The sequence below is a fragment of the Anabrus simplex genome, chromosome 4 (assembly GCF_040414725.1).
Source record: "Anabrus simplex isolate iqAnaSimp1 chromosome 4, ASM4041472v1, whole genome shotgun sequence".
In the NCBI taxonomy this organism is placed as follows: Eukaryota; Metazoa; Arthropoda; class Insecta; order Orthoptera; family Tettigoniidae; genus Anabrus; species Anabrus simplex.
This window is the reverse complement of record NC_090268.1, coordinates 7,333,063-7,345,767: the sequence shown is the minus strand read 5'-3', so window position 1 is coordinate 7,345,767 and position 12,705 is coordinate 7,333,063.

Genomic DNA, 12,705 nt, shown 5'->3' with positions numbered 1-12,705 from the left:
AGTACACACGGGGGATGTTCTCCCTTCTGTATTGCAATACCATGGCCATTCGAAAGACGACATAATACCTTCAGTACACAGAAGAAAGTGCCGGCGTTCAGTGGACCGCGGAGCTTCAAGGATAGCACAAAGCTCTGCTGCGTGAACACTACAGGTTTCTGGTAAATGAAAAAGAAACCTCTTATTTTCAACAATGAATGCAAGCCTACTTTCGTTTCTGCCCTCGAGCCATCCATGGAAATAACTACTGAACCTGGATACCAGCTAACAATGGACAGGAACAGCCTACGATAAATGGAGGCATCTTTGTTCAATTTTGGGCTGGTGTGCAGATTCACGATGATGTCAGATTGTCGCATTACCTATGGAGGTATCTTACTTTGTCGTCCAAGAAGACGAGGAACTGAAGGTTCATCAGACAAACTCTACCTAAGCTTATTCCAACCGCCTGCATTGCTCGTGGATAAGTAGCATACAGCGGACGCAGGGATAGCTTAGATGAAGTGGCGCCTCAGGTGTAAAGCCGGCACATCAAATTCAGCGAGCACGCTACCAATGGGGCTTGTACGAACAGCTCCCGTTGCCAACCTAACCCCGCCGAGGTGGATGCTATTCAGTTTCGCAAGGGCGATTTGCCTTGCCGATCTATATGCTGCACTGCCGTAGTCTCACCTGGATTAAATATGTGCCTTATACAATTGTAGAAGCACCGCACGGCCCCTCCCCCCACACAGACACATGTAGCGCCACAAAGAAACTTCGAAATACTCCGTTTCTTAACCCATTTAACTTTTAACTGACGCACGTGTGTTCCAAAGAAAATTTACTATCGAAAAGGAGACCAAGGAATCGGTGTCAACTTCAGAAAGAACGACATCCGCTAAATAAAGTTCAGGATGGGAGTGAAGAGTGAGCTTCCGGCAGAAGTGAACAACAGAGAAAATCGAAAACTTCCCTAATTGCTTGCTGTAGTTGTCGCTCGGCGACTGCCATATTTTGCGAGCTATAATGCACAGCAAAATCATCTACATATAGCGGCGGTATTACTGCTGAACGTAGAGCAGCGACAATCGCGAGTGACACCGAGATCAGATCCCTGTGGAACTCCATTTTCCTGAACGTGGTATTGCGAGTATGCCCTCCACTGATTCCACTGATTCAGGACTGAAAGGATACCATATCGCCATGTGGTGTCATAGGCCTTTTTCTAAATCGAAGAAAACAGCCACCATATGCTTCGGAGAAATGCGTCGTGGATAGAGCTCTCCAGGTGTAGCAAGTGGTAAGTTGTGGAGCGGGCAGCTGGAAAACTACATGCGTACTCGGACAAAAGTCCACTTTTCTTGAAACACCACACAAATCGGCGATTGACCATCCTCTCAAATAGTTTTCACAGACAGTTAGTGAGTGTATGGTGAGGATCGTTGTCAGGCTTAAGGAGAGGAATTACAATTCCATCTCCCCACTGTGACGAAAACTCACCCTTTATCCAGATTCGGTTGAACGCCCCAAGAAATATAAGAGGCTATCGTCGTTGAGGTGCTTGAACATCTGGTTATGGACAATGTCTGGTCCGGGAGTCGTGTCCTTGCAAAGCACCAAGGCACTGCAGAATGCAACGCTATTTTATACAGATCGAGGAACACAAACGAGGTGTATCTGCTAGTTCGTACTCTCTGAACACAGGGTATGTGTGCGGAAGGAGGGATAGATAATTAATATTAAGGGTCCTTCAAACGCCTCTATACCATCCCAAGCATAATGCAGCAATAAACCCAAATATATTCGAAGCCTCAGGATCACAATTTGTCGATAGACAACGATTAGGAACGTTGTACAAGTTAGGAGAAACCCGCCTTCGATCTTGTAGTCCTCTTTTCCAAATATTGCGGGTCTACTGGGGACAGAAGAGGCTGGAAACGCTGTTCTATTCCATGCCACACTAAACCATATCATTCATTCACTTGCTGTCTCCGAGGTGGTGTTTCTTTCACACCCACACGGAACCAAGTCCATATTACAATAGTGGCACACTGTATCAATCAAACAGCTAACAAGAATGAGTGATGGTATTGGATCGCCTGGTGAAGAATGTCTTACTCAAGATGAATTTAATCAAGTAATATTGTTTTAATTATTATATTACAATTAATTAATTTGTACATTTCAAATATAAGACAGTTTTCATTGCCATAAATCCGGCCGTTTGCCTAAATGGTGAGCGTATTGGCCTTCGGTTTCCAGGGACCCAGGTTCGATTCCTGGGAGGTTGAGGGATTTTAACTTTGCCTGGTTAATTCTGCTTGCTCGGGGACTGTATCTTTGTGTTCGTCGTTATCAACATCTTAAAAATGAAAGACCACACTACCAACCACGACAGAAACACGCAATAGTGAACACAGAATTGACGTCAGGAAAGGTACCGGGTCGTAAAACTGAGGTAAATCCAAACAAAGTACCGACCCCACAAAAAAGGAAAATGATGATGACTGTATATTACCAACATTACCAGCTCAGTGGAAATGATCATCTAGATGCTAGGCCCCTTTAAGAACCATCATCATCATCAGCATGATGATCAAAATAGTCGAGGTTTTGTTTCTTTAAATACTGTTGGACCACTATGTAAACCACGGTGTAGTATATAGCAGCTATCGACGGCCTATTGGAGGAAGAGAGTGGTACGAAGCGGCGGCTTGGCGCACCCACCCGCCCGTACGCATCGATTTTCGGGCGGCCCATTTCCAAGTGACCCACATCACACGGCGCCGTGGTCGATATGGCGGGCCCGAGCGCATACCCGCACCTCACTCACTCACTCGCGCGGCCTAATTTCCACTCCACACATGCTGCTCTCAGCTGTTCTCTCCAACACACCATCATCCTTTCTTCTCTCCTGATATCATCCCCATCAAGATGGTGTCAGATAAAGCAAATACATGCGTTTTTCATGGCAGAGAGGATAGCCAACTACTACGCCTTAACTGCTGTCAAATTTGTACGAATATTCCAAGATCTCGTACATACTGGAGCCGTTGTACCCATAGTCCAATAGCAAGCTGTCTCCACGGTGTAGCAATAAGGTAGGCGAAGCTTTATTTCTACAACTATACACACAGGAAGACTCCTCCTTACATGAAGTGTTGAGTCTGCAGCACGTAACACTTCTAACTTAGATCATTGCACAGGTTCGCTGATTCCACTTAAGTGAGAAGATCGTGAAGTTTGCTAAATACATGAAAATTACTTCCTGAAATTTAAAAGTATTTCTAACTTCCTACTTTTCTAGCTCCAGATGGAAAGCATCTTGAAGACTTAGAACTAGTCTATGAAAGTATTTGAGATCACTATCTTATAGCATAGCTGATATCCCGTGTGAGAGCTGAGGTTGAGCGCAGGGTGAAAGCAATTAACGAACCCTAAGCGGAACTGGAGCGGGTAGGGGAAGCGATACAAGGAAACTCCACGATCCTGTCAAAGAACACTTTAGCCCTCCGAACCATCGCCCGTTGCATAGATATTCCTTTCTAGACTGGTACATTCATTCTACACTATGTTCACTACTTATTGTTCTTCTACATAGAACTCTATCGACCGTACCAGACCAAGGTGCTTACAGTACAACCCATCTCCGTAACGTAGCATCTAGGAAAGGGACGTTCGACCGCGTTTGAAGGACGCCGCCTGCAACTCTTCCCTTCCTTGAATTAACACTCGCCGACTTAGGTGCTGGAGATTCAGAGTCAGCAATTACCTTTTGTACGGAAGGAGCATATACTCAATTTCGCTTCGGGCAAATTCGTAGCTCGCGAGTTTGAGTGATCGTAACTTGGGCCGGTGAGTATTACAAAATCGTGAAAGGTTTACAATGGAAATAATTTGAAGACAAGACGTCGGACGCCGCGCGCCTCTACACTCCTGACAGTCATTACTACAAGTAACTTGTACGGCAAAACTAATGAAACGTACATACTGGAACCGTTGTACCCATAGCAAGCGTCAGGGGAGACAGTTTGTGAACGAAATATTGTCTAGTTAATTCCATTATTGTTTAAAACATTAATTATTTCCACAGTCATGATATTATTGTATTCCCCGCTTTACTTATTTTCGTCTCACTTCGGCAAAGCTCCGGCTCGTGTCAGTAACACGAAGCACGTAGGCGAAAGTAGGCGCTGTCCATTCTGTGTATGTTCCCTTTGATTTTCAAAGCTTTCAGATAGAGCAACACTAACGCTATCTGTAGGTGCTAACTGTGAAACTATGACTTTCCTATAGCGAGATTTCTCCGCCCAGTAGACAGACTTACCAGCGTCTCTTCTTGCTCTCATTGGCTAGTATTTGGATTTCAGTTATAAAGGTTCTCTTATTGGCTACCATCTCAGACACTTCTTATAGACCAGTACAGGTTGACGGACTAAAACGTTCTCGCATGGTATGGCATGCTTTTAATATAATTTTTTGAATTTACTTGATTATATGACACGTCTCAAAATACAATAATAATATTCAAATACGAAGTACGGGTTAGGAAACTTATACCTAATAAATGAATGACAGCATCAAAACCCTTCAAGTACATGCATTTTCTTGCCCGCCAATATTAGTTACGGCATTATAACTCCAACAACTATTGGCTTACATTCTTGATAATTAATTCCGGAGTGTGTATACGTAAAGAATAAAATTGCTTAACTGGATGCTGTCTATTCCATTAATGTTAGTTTCTAGTGAACGTGCTATGAGTTCCTTCAAACGAATTAAAACCTATTTAAGGAATTCGATGACCAACCAGAGACTAACTTGGGAACTCTATAGGGAAGGAAATGCTGTGGCATTTTAGCAAGACGCCTGACTTCAAGACGAGAGGAATATATTTGCTGAAATGAGTGGCAGGCGAATTGAACTCATTTACAACAATATTGTTTAAGGTGACATGTACGAAAATCTATTTACTTCTTATTAAATTTTCATAACAATGTAATATACTGCTATCTTTTTATTATAAAAGTATGTTGTTATTTGACAACTCCCACTGCCCATTTAGTGTATATTTAAAAATTAAAGCAAGTGCACGTAGGGCTATAGTGTTTGCCTTAGTTTCAGAATCATGAACATAACTTTGAATATAGGTCTGTATGCGTCGAAAACAAACTCCTATATATAAAATATGATTAAAACAGTGTAAATAAAAAATCTCTGTCTACCCTCTTACTTAGATTACGCTTCGCTTCGCCACTGGAAACGAGCATGAGGTAAAGCTAAAGTCAGACGATCGTCAGTGCAAGGTAAAAACAATAATATTATTATTAGTAATAACTCGGGCCCTCATCCCGAGGTGGTGCAGCTCTTTTCAGGCACGCCCCTATTGCAAGTGAGCTGCGTGTACCATTTAAACCACTCTCACCTTTGAAAATTATGAGGAAAATCATTATAAACTTAAAATACTCAGTGGATCTAATTCGCGATGCCTATTATTAAAAATAGAGTAAAATTACCAAAATTGAATAAGGCACCGACTTAGAATAAAGTAATGTATTTTATTCAAGTTAAAAGGCTAAAAGCGTATTTAAAATACACATATAGATAAAAACAAAATCGATATAATAAAAGCGAAGTAGAAAATAAAAATTAAATATAAATCAGACAAAAATAAAGAACTACAAAAGTTCAAAGAGCATACAAAACTACTTGGGACAAATACAATAAAATAACTATATCGAAAAAGACAATATTACAATATTATAATACAGTAGTTAGAACAGAAGCACTGTATGCATCTGAAACTATTATAAAGATGATCGGAAAAAAAAGAAAAATCCTGAGGAAAATCCTAGGACCAAAATGCGAAAATGGAATTTGGATGAAAAAGAAATCACATGAAATCTATCAAGTTACAGAAAAAATCACAAATACAATCAGGAAACGACGATTATGACCACTTATACGGAATGGATAGCAACAGGCTCACAGCCTCATTACTGAAAAATCACAATAATTGGCTAAAAGACCTCAATGAAACCATTCAAGATAGAAACAATTCAGAACCTTAATTCATAAATAAAAATTTTCTGTAAAGCCCACCGAGCTAAATACAGGATGGACTGAACAACGTGAGCGAGAGGAACGGATAGAGAATCAAGAAAAAGACGGAAAGATAAAACTTCACTTTTTAACACGATAAACAACGCCACTAAAACGGAAGACGAGGTTTGCTGACCATATTCTAAAGTCATATTACATGCTCTTTTCTTTCTACGGCTGAGAGTTAACCCGTAATTTTAGTCTGCTTGCGATGAAGCAAGGATCAAAACATAGAAAAGCATATTTTCCCTTGAAAACTGTTTTTCAATTATGTATAAGCAAATCTACTGAAGCGGGTCTCTCGGATTTAACTAGTTATTAATGTCGACCGAATGTGTTCGGATTTGATGCCGCAACCATGAACGTAGGAGGCGACCGCATTCCTAAATAGGCCTATGTTGAGCAGTCGGACCTTAAGAGGCGGGGGGGGGGGGAAGGGGGGAAGAGACACGCAACGAAGCTACGGATGCCTTAGTGTAAAGCTATGGTATCACTGGCCAATCTTGTCCAGCGGAGAAAGTAAAGGGCCTACCATAGGTAAAGAGAAGAGTCCCTTGCAAGTGTAATTTACCAAACATGCTTATCGATGATGCAATAAGCACAGGGTTGCCGTCCTTCCTGCATGCCGGAGAGCGCCGTTTCCATACGCCCGTAGAACAAGTTCGATCAGATGAAGAAACAGATGAGACTTCTACAGCCTGCAGACAAGCGTTGCACCGTCTGATGATATTCCGGTTCATTTTCTGGAATTCGGCCTCATGAATAGTAACGTTTCGGTGCGAACTGCATTTAAAAATCTACAGCTCACGAAATACGCTTTCAACACTTGTTTCAGAAGCCATGAAACGCACTAAACCGGGCGCTTCCTTCCCATTCCTAGGTCTTTCCTGTCCCATCGTCGGCATAAGACCTGTCTGTGTTGGTGCGACGTAAAGCAGCTAGCAATTACAGCAGAACAAGACCAATCACGCTGTACTCTGTACGGAGGCTTATCGCAGACAGGTGAGACCATGACATCCCTGGGCGAGTACTACTACATCATCCACTCGCTCAGACATGGGATTAGGAATAACTGGGGCTCAGTTATTGCTAGCCTGGTGAAACTGTTGTAAGGGAGACCCTCCGATAAGAGTGGGTGCTATCTACCAAGTATGGGAACCTGCGTGTTAATGTGATGTTTGTGGTGTGTGGGTTGGGGTCAGGACAAATCATGCGACTCGGCCGGGAATCGGACACAGGGCCCAGACGCTCACAGGAGCGCAGTTGAGTCTGTTCTGAAGCTACATCACGGTGACAACAAATAAACTGTACCACGATATTTAGTGAAATCTACGTCACAAACAACCGGTTCTTTAAATTGGCTCTGATCTAAATGTTAATGGGCTCAAGGTTTACATATTTCAAGTGACACGCTCGGACTATTCCTTCTTCTTAATTCACGACAATGTGTTCGCTAGAATGTAGAGTATATTGGCTGGATGAATCTCCTCGCACTGAGGCGGTATACAATGTATAACTCGTTAAAACCTCGGTCCCATCGCTCTGCTTTTATGAAGGGTATATAGATCTTCTTTGCTTATTAAGAAGGGGAATCAAGATAGACACAAACAGGTCGACTGAAAATGTTTCAACGACAAAAAGCTCTTCTCGTAGAAAGTCAAAGGATCTTGTAAGTTGATCTTATTGCATGGAAATATTTCACTTGGAAAGATACTGTTCATTTACAGGCTTTTGCTGGTGAGACTTAGTCTTTTCGTATAGGCTAGAGCAATTTTATTACTGTCTCAGTCTCATCAAAGTGACTGAGGTGTGAGCGATGCTAGCAATGCCATTCCTTCTGCAGCCAGTCCCTGTTATAAATGGTGTAGAAAAGTTGCTCATAGGGTCGGTTGGTGCATGCATTTAAGTGGGCTTTGCGACGCATTTCCTTTGTACGCCTCTTAAGTGATCCCTAGGCCACATATGGCAGCTAATGACCGAGCTTCGGGCTCAGGGCTGAACATACATACCAGTGGAATGAAACCGTGGACTTGATAGTTGGTTTAGTGAAGCGTTAAGCGTTTTGAGTTAGCACAGTAGTCTGCTGTGTTATGAAGCTACTGCCCGGCTTGCCTTTGGTCGGATGGCCCCGCTTCAATTCCTGGAATCAACTGCCTTGTAGTATTTAATACCCCTGGCTTGGGGACTGGGTATTTACGACGTCTTCAAACTTTTCCAGGATGCAGAAGTAGAGGGAGTGAAATACCAGCACTGGATCGTGTCCGTTCGGAGAACTTGGAGTCTCCCTCATGACGAACTGACATCCGCGCGGGGTGGACGCAGTGCTTGGACTAATGTGAGCGACGTTTATCTCATTGCTTTCAAGCTTTGTAAATGGAACCATGTGTCAGATGCTCATATTGTAATGTGCCTCTACGGTCCTGATTGGCCATGGCCTACAGATTACGAGGTGACGTGCGGTCAGCGCGACAGGTATCCTCGGCCGTTATTCTTATCGTCAGGTAGCCCTTCTACCATAGGCTGAGTGAATCTCAAACAAGGCAATCCAACCCACGACCTCCGGCAAAGAGGTAAGCTCGCTACCCTTAGATTGGGAGATCGGCCTAAGATTACGATAATAATAATAACAATCATCATCGTCATCATTGTTTCGGGCATTCTGTGGAACGCAGAAGTGAAGGAGTGGGTGGACGGAAGATTAATTTAAAACTTTAAAATTATATTTGTTCCACCCTTTTTTTCAAACTTACACTTTGCTAAGCAAATAACAAAATCAGGTGCAAGGTCTAGCTCGTGAGCTTGAGCAACAATACCAGAATAATGAGATAAGGTTGAAGCTCGCTAGTTACCCACGCTCAAGGAGTCGGAGCTCCAAATTTTACATGAGAACGAAGAGCGTCTCTGCTCTTTAGGAGACGTTAACCTTCCAGGCACAACTTATGTTGTCTTCTATGCTCAACAGTCTCATCTAGCTTAAAAGGAAATGAAAGAAATTGACTTTAACAGGGGTAACAAGTACATGTCACCTTTGTTGAAGTTACTGGTCGGAAAGCAACATGTCAGTAGGCAAACTCTTGCACACGAAAATACTTAAAACCCTATTTGGGCTATACAGAGGCTAGGCCTATACTACTAGGTGACTAATGAAAAGAAAATAATAAGTTACGAAAATTACGAGATCAATTGCAGTTTTATGAAAACAAAGTCACCTCAATATCAAGTTGAAGGGGGAATACAAGAGGGTACCACAGTCCTCAGACTTGTTTACATTGAGAAAGTAAAAGTTACATTAACAAACATGTTGAAACCTTCCCCTCAAACTATACAGCGTCTGCCATTACCTTGAGCTGGTGGACCCCCAGGAGATGGACGAGGCAGAGGCGGCCTCCGTTACGAACACACTCTGATCACAAAGACAACATAGTCCGACGGTCCCAGCTTTTATAGCGGTGAGGAAGGTTCCAGATGTCTCTGGGCTGAGGTCCTGACACACCCACAATTCCTATTGTTTAATTTAATAAATATCAACAATTTCTTTTCGGCCAAAATGTTAAGTTGGCGGGAAGAGATAGAAGTGTTGATAACTTTAGAATACCAAAAACAATTTAAAAACAATTCAGTTTTACCAACTAATGAATATTAAATTTATCTTGAATTTTAACTGTCATCAGAGGGAGTACCAAGTTTGGAAGTAAGGACCTCTGTCTAAAAACGTTCGAACTTCTTCCAGTAGCACTTTCAGAGTTTATGTATGGATGGCCTTCCACAGGACGCTTATTTTAAATGCACGGGGCAGGTCATCATCATCATACACTCAAAGCATGTAGGCCGTGCGGTTACATTCGTGAGATAGGGGTTCGAACCCCAGTATCGACAACCCTGAAGACGTTTTCCGTGGTTTTCCATTTTCACACCAAGCAAATGCTGGGTCTGTACCTGAATTAAGGCCATGGCCACTTCCTTTGCACTCGTAGGCTTTTCCTATCCTTCATCGCCATAAGACCGATCTGCGTCGGTAAAGGCTTACATCCCATCAAATAGGTCTTCCTTGGTTTCTTTCCTAGCACTTTTCCTTCAAAGACGTTTACTGAGAAGTCATGACCCACAAGTTTTAACTTCCAGTCGTCGTCACTTGGCTCTCTCACAACCGTAAAGTAGCGCACTCTAGACAAAGCTTTTCTTCTTTTTAAATTCATACGGGTATTTTTAAAGACTTACTTTATTTTGAAAAGCCTGTTTAGCAAGAGCTATTCTTCTTTTGATTTCTTTGCTGCATCTATAGTCTTCAGTTTAATCCTTCCTAAGTTGCACTTGTTATATTTTGCAATTTTCTATTCGTATGTTTGTATCAACTTTCCTGTCATCTTCGCTCAAAACTAAACTTTTGTTTACTTACAACTGATTTTAAGTTTCTTCAATGAATCACACACGAAAGTCTGCTACTATGGAAATGTCATAGTGTGGATTCTTTTCCCATTTACCTTTATTCTTTTTGTCCTTTCCTTTAAAATACACGTTGCTTAAACTCAGTGAGAGTGGACAATGCCTCGTTCTTTTAATTCTTGCCTTTCTCGTACATCCATTCGCCATTACATTCGTACACTGGTTCTTGGAAATTATCCAGATCAGCCTCCTATCTACCCAGTAAATTCTTACTTACTTCGTGCATTCAAACAATAGTTCTCAGTTTATCATATCAAAATAATAATAATAATAATAATAATAATAATAATAATAATAATAATAATAATAATAATAATAATAATAATAATAATAATAATAATGTTTACGGGGATACCCGTGGAGCAGAAAGAGGTTAAAGAAGGTGCCGGGGTGAATGGGTCTATCTACAATATCAAAATTAATTTAAAACTTGAACGGAAGATTATATTTCTTCAAAAAGACAACAACTCAACAAATAACTATGTCAGGTACTAAAGCAATCTTGAAACAAGACAAGGAAAATACAAGATTAGAGAACTTTACAGATTCTGCGCTTCAAGCCCCTTGCTTTACAACTCCTGAGCTCCCAGCTCAAATTTACCAAAGAGGATACATTTATTCAAGGGCAGAAAATCCCCTAATTCACAGAGCATTCTCTCCCAAAACGCAATTTCTAGCCTTGCAGAGGCACTCGTTAATATTACAACAACTTTGAAAAACAGCAAACAGGCTCTCGGTTCCTTACTGCCCACTCAAGGCAACATTACATCAAACCCAGGCCTCTCAAACCACCATTTACAAACGGAACTTATTTTTACAGCGGTATTTAATGCCCAACCTACTGGACCTTCATGAAAAAAGAATAGGTTAGATAACTGGCCCAAAGACAAGGTGAATAGAGGCACACTGCGCTCCAAGATAATGAACACTGAAAAACCAAAAGGACTCTAGGCCGATGAAACAGGAGCTATTCCCAAACTACTGAGGTGACTCGTATAGAAATTTCTTTAACACATTACAGGCAGAAAACCTTTACAAAACGAAGTCACCTCAAACCAAGATGAAGGGGAGCTCGAAAGGGTAATTCACTCTCTATCCCCGATTTGCAGTTAAATATTTTATGAATGTTTACCTTAGCCAGAAGAAAATTTACACGGGAAAGTCGGTGACATCGTTAAAGATTCGGACCTATTCCCCTCGGGTTAAGCTGCGGAGGTAGCTACAACAAGAAAGATGTAATTTATGTGGCCATTACCTTATGGGTGTTCCGCTGCCGACGAAAGAGGCCGCCTGCCTTCTGCTTAAGCACACACACTCAGGGGTAGACGACGATCAATTGGCCAAGAAACGTGAAAAGCCGCAGTTTATAAAACCTCAGGTAAGGTTCGAGATCACTCAAGACTAAACCAGCCACACCCTCTCAATTTAATTGGTTAATCTCAAAGTTACACTCAGAATCGAACAAGAAGCCTGTGATAGGTTGAAAATTAAATACAGAAATTTTTCATTGGCCAGATTCAAAACTGCCGGAAAAAAAGGAAACATTGCCAACCCAAAAATAAATGAACATAGTTACAAAAACCTAGAAATACAAAACTTCTTTAAATTATAAGTTCTTTCACCTTGCACCAGAGTGCATGATCATAACTTTTAGTGGTGTCATCTATGGAAGACTGTCCAAACTTCTTGATGTATATCAAAAGAAAACAAGGAGAAATTCAGTCAGTTTAGGAAACTGCACCATAACAAAATTACTTAATATTTCAGTGGAGATATCTTCTGATTAAAGTTCTAAGTTCCTGTTGTAGTAGTTTCCACTTTTGTTCGATAGAGGAGTTCATTAAGGCGCTTATTTTGAATGCGCGGCGTTGAGGTGTACCTCCCGGTATAATAATAATAATAATAATAATAATAATAATAATAATAATAATAATAATAATAATAATTTAGACCAGAGGTCCTGTTCGCAAGGGGCGATGACCTAGATGTTAGGCCCCTTTAAACAACAAGCAAGCAGCAGCAGAATTCTTCGCGATGAATGAGAAAGGTTAGGTAGAAAAACTGGGAGCCAAGGAAGGAAGTAGGTCTTGGGTCCAGCCAAAGAATTTGGCGAGCAGAGAAAAAGGAACAACCGTGATGTATATTCGCATGTTGAAGAGATAACAGAAACCATGACCT